The following is a 5,458-nucleotide window of genomic DNA, read 5'->3' as shown; positions in this document are numbered from 1 at the left end:
ACCATCATGGAATTTTTAATTAGCTTAACCAGATGACCATGGTTTACTGTGAGTTTATCTTTGCAATGAACATGTCAGAATATACATATTCTGCATGGGGCAACCAATACATGACAGTCACTAAGATGATGGAAAAACAATGCTTCTTGTGCACTGACCTCCCTCCCACCTCCCCAGTTTGAATTCCTTTCCAACTTTTCCATTTACCACTTCCTATCATCTGTATCTTGGTATTTCCTTCACAATGCCTCCCCTCTTCCTCACCATTGGTCCCTTTATATTTTTCTGGTTTCTTTCGTGTTTTATATTCACATTTGACCATTTGGGAATAGGAGCCATTGATGAGAAAGAACATGCCATGTCTTATCTACCTCAGTTTGGGTTACCTCACTCAATACAATATTTTCTTGGTTCATCCATTTACCTGCAAATTTTATTTTTCCATAAAGCTGAATGTCATTCAATTGTGTACATATATAACACTTTAACTATTATTTCATCTGTTGAAGAACATTTAGGTTTATTTCCATTTCCTGACTGCTGTGAATATGGCAGCGATGAACATTGTTGTTTAAGTAACTGGTGAAAAGGAAGTCAAGTCTTTGTGAACATTCCAAGGAATGATATAGTTGGGATATATGATGGATTTACTTTTTTGAGTATTTTCTATATTGCTTTCCAGAGTGTTTGTACCAATTGCGTTTCTGCCAACAGGCAATGAGAATTTCTCTTTATTTTTTTTATTTTTTATTTTGTTTGTTTTTTTTTCAAGACAAGGTTTCTTTGTAGCTTTGATGCCTATTCTGGAACTAGCTCTTGTAGACCAGACTGGCCTCGAACTCACAGAGACCTGCCTGCCTCTGCCTCCTGAGTGCTGGGATTAAAGGCATGAACCACCACTGCCCAACTGAGACTTTCTCTTTATAACATCCACAATATTTATTGTTAGTTACATTCTTTCCCAATCCTTCTCTGAGCCTTGGGGAATAGAATCAATGTAGATGTTTCATCTGGTTGATCACTCACAGTCATTCTGAGTATTTTGAACTGTTATGACTCTGTACAATAACCACTACCCATTGAAACCAGAAGCTTCTCCAACTAAAGTTGAGAGAAAAAAATCTATGGATGAAATGATAAATATTTAGAATGTAGCTTGATAACTGTAACAGTTTGGAAAGGAAAAACCACATCAAAACATTCCCTTCTCAGCCTATGACTTACCTAGCCTTGAGATTCATTGTGTTTACAGTACCAGGCATAAACTCCTTCCTGTGTACCATGCCTCAAATCCAATCAAGAGACCTGTTGACTACCCCTATAAATAGTTTGTCACTATTTCCCTAGTGGGTGCCATCTTAACTGATAAGTTGGTTTTGCTTTATAGAGAGTCTAGTGCTTGATAAGATGGTCAAAGCTTTTTCTTCCCCATAGACAGCATATCGCTTTCTAGCTCTATGAAAGCTAGATATCAGGGATATTGTTCAGTTATTCTGACATTTTTCTATGTCCTGCCTCCAAAGTAAAAGATGTGTTAGCAAAAAGAACTTACCATCTAGCTGGGGGGCACTGAGACAAATCATAATGGCCTATGTTGGTTGATTCGTGTGCCTCCGGGATCTCTCTGCCCAGGAACTCACAGACAGGCCTGACACTGCCATTTTTGTTTAATAATCTATGTCTTTTGGGAGCAGCACTGTCCATCCATGTGGGATACATCTCTTCAAACTTCCTCTCTGCTACTGTTACTTTTTTTATTAGCTTCTTAAAACAGTAGTTTCATAATTCTTCTTTGTATATCCTTAATCTTGGTTAAGCCATCCCTGATACCTCCTTTCTTTTGACCTATTGCTCATTTTTCTTTTTAAACATTTAGCTCCAAGTCCCCATTTCTTTTGGGAACATCAGTAAGTTGTTATTTTGAGATTTTTTTGATGTATGTATTATTTAGTGCCATAAGCTTTCCTTTTAGTGTTGCATTCTATGTGTCCCATAGATTTTGATATTTATTTTTCACTTTAATTAAATTCTGAGAATTTAATTTTTTTAATATCTTCAGTGACTCAATTAACACTGAATCATGTATTTATCAGTTTCCATGAGTTTGTATTCTTTGTATAGTTTTTAATTTTACTGATATCTAGATGTATTCCATTGTGATCAGATAGAATGTGACCTGCTATTTTAATTTTCCTGTCTTTCTAGAGACTTGCTTTGTGCCCACTTTAAAGAAAGTTTCATGGGCTGCTGGAGAGAATATGTACTCTTTATGATTAGTTTCTGTACAGATGACCTATCTATTAGTGAGTAGGGTGTTAACAACACCCACTATCACTGTGTTTTGTACAATGTATAACTTTAGATCTAGTAGCATTACTTTTATGAAGTTAGGTATACCTACATTTGGTGCATATATGTTTTTGTAATATGGTCTTGGTGCAGTTGTAGGACATACATCTGGTCCCAGCATTCAGGAGTCAGAGGCAGGTGGATCTCTGAATTCGAGACCAGCCTGGTTTATAAAACAAGTTCCAGGACAACCAAAGTTACATAGAGAAACCCTGTCTTGAAAAACAAACAAAAAAGCTATAGCTATTGCTGCTTGTTTTTTTTTTTTTTGGCTTCATTTGTTTGGAATAACTTTTTTGGTCCTTTTACCAATAGGGTGATACCTACTTTTGGTGGTAAGTTACGTTTATTGGGGGCAGCAAAAAGATTGTTTTCTAATCTTTTCTAATCCAATCCAGTCTGTGTCTATTTATTGGGAAACAAACTTTTAGTATTAAGAGGTACTAATGGATTATGCATAATGATTCCTGTCATTTTGTTGTTTTCCTGGAGTTTGTTGAGAGGATCTGTGAGATTTTGAATGTATTTGGCACCCATAATCTCATATGGAGGGGCATTATTAGTAGGCATGGTTTTGTTGGAGTGGATATGGCCTTGTTGGAGAAAGTGTGTCACTGTGGGGTCAGGCTTTAAGCTTTCCTGTGCTCATGATATCACCCAGTGTCTCAAACCATTTCCTGTTGCCTGTAAGATGTAGTGTTCTCAGCTACTTTGCCAGCACTGTGTCTGCTGCCTTCTGCTACATTCCTGTTGTGATGACAATGTACTGAAGTGTAAGCCACCACTCCAGTTAAATGTTTTCCTTTATAAGAGTTGTCATGGTCATGGTGTCTCGTCATAGTAATAGAAATCCCAATTAAGACATATGTATTAGAGTGCCTATTGATATTTCCACTGTTCTGGTCTTGTTCGTGTATCTATTTCTCAGGGAGACTATTTCACAGCAGATTTCATGCTGTTATGGCTATTACAGTTTTTTTCTCCTCCTCCTTTTCTTCCTCTATGACGATCTCCAATCCATAGTTTTGGTATCTGTGTTTTTGATGTATCTATTGGACCTTGGTTTCCCATGACCAACTGATATCTGCATTGTATCCATCTGTATTCATCTGTAATGGTCTCCATTTGCAATAAAATAATGAAAATTTGATAAGGAGTGGCAGCTACACTGATCTGTGAGTATAAGGAAAAGGTTTAGAATGTAGTTAGAAATTACGTTAATCTAGCAAAACTATTAGTAGTTGATTCTGTTTTAAAGATCCAAGACTATATCAGCACCAGGAATTTGGTTATGTTTCTAGTATCATAAATTACTTCTCTCCTGTTGTGTGGCCTTAAGTCTAATTAGAGAGTCCCTGTTTAATGCCAACATATAAAATATGCTTATTGCACCTTATGGATATATTGAAAGGCATATACTTGTGGTTCAGAGGTGTTTCAACTGGGTAGACTATTAACTGTTTCCTTTGTTTGACAGTTTGCATAGGTTTTTCTGCTACTATGGAAGTTAGACGACAGCAAAGAGGATTTCATGTTAGATTGAACTCTAATTATGCAAGTTCTGTGTCCTAAGTATGTGGTGTCTTCAAAATTAGGGGCTAACCTTCAACCTTTGAGAGGCAATCAAAGGCTACACTAGTATTCTATATTATTTTAGGAGTCTTTTTTTTCTTTTTGGTTTTTGAGACAGGGTTTCTCTGTAACTCTGGAGCCTGTTATGGAACTAGCTCTTGTAGACCAGGATGGCCTTGAACTCACAGAGATCTGCCTGCTTTTGCCTACCAAGTGCTGGGATAAAAGGCGTGCACAACCACTTGAGAAGCTTGGACTAGTGTGATCAGGCATTCTAAAGGATGCCTCTTATTTTGTTTTGTTTTGTTTTAATCCATTTCACTTGTGTGGAGCTGTAACAACCTGGTACAATTGTTTTTGTTAACCTATGGATATTGTGCAGACAACATTGTCAGCCCAACTAGCATAACTTCCACATATTTATAGAATAATTTTAGGTAAATAAAAAATAATATATTGGTGTTATTTTTTCCACATTATTCCTTCCCCTTCTGTATTGATGTCCTGTGGCGAGCGTTCCATGCCACAGGGTCTGCATCACCACCCAACCAGTATGAACCGTGACTCCATACCTTCCACCAGCTCTATAATGTCCTAGGGGTTAAAACACAAGACACACACACACATACAGAGTTCGAGTCATTCTCAGGGAGAAGAATGCCCGTTTATTCAAACTTAATCCAGGGTTAAATACTTTGACCCCAGAAGTGGAGAACCTCCTCCCAGCCAGGTGTGAGATCACGTGTTGAGCGCCTGGCTCTGAGTGGCAGGAGCTTCCAGGCAGGGGGTACTGAGCTGGGAACCCTGACTGACAGATAGAAGGAGATTCAGGGCCTGTGAGAACCCTCCTTAGCAGGTGAAATTACCATATCAAGATGGAAACAAGGTTCTGAACTAATCCCCTCCAGCTAGCAGACTCAAGCAGAGGAAACTAAGCTGGTTAGTGTAAACATTTCTTGCATCCTGTGCTTTGGCCTCCAGTAGCAGGGAAGACAAGGCATTATAATGTCCCTTCTTTCTCCCTACTTTTTCCCTACCTCCACACGGTTCCGCTCATATTTTCTCACTTCCTATCACCTGCACTCTGCCATTTACCACTAAACCTTTCAAGCTCCCCTGTTAGACCAACTATGGTCTCTATATAATTTCTTGGTTCCTGTGGTTATTCCGTGATGAATGCTTACAACTAAATATTTGGTTCTAGAAACTTCAGATATGAAAGAGCATGTTTATCTTTGTGAAAGAGCATGTTAATGTTTGTGAAAGAATTTGTCTTTCTGGGTCTGTGTTATCTCAATCAAATTGCATGTTCTAGGATTATCCATTTCATTGCCCTTTACAGCTGGATAGTATTCTATTCATTGTATGCATCACATTTTCATTATCCATTCATTTGTTGAAAGACTATTTGTTTCCCTTTTCTGCCCATGGTGAATAGGTTGGCAATGCGCATTGTTGAACAAGTATCTGTAAAGTAGGATATTGATTTGTCTTAGTTAAAGTTTTTATTTCTGTGATAGAACACCATTACCAAAAG

This window comes from Myodes glareolus, chromosome X (assembly GCF_982192425.1).
Source record: "Myodes glareolus chromosome X, mMyoGla1.1, whole genome shotgun sequence".
Taxonomy (NCBI): domain Eukaryota; kingdom Metazoa; phylum Chordata; class Mammalia; order Rodentia; family Cricetidae; genus Myodes; species Myodes glareolus.
This window is presented reverse-complemented; position numbering follows the sequence as displayed.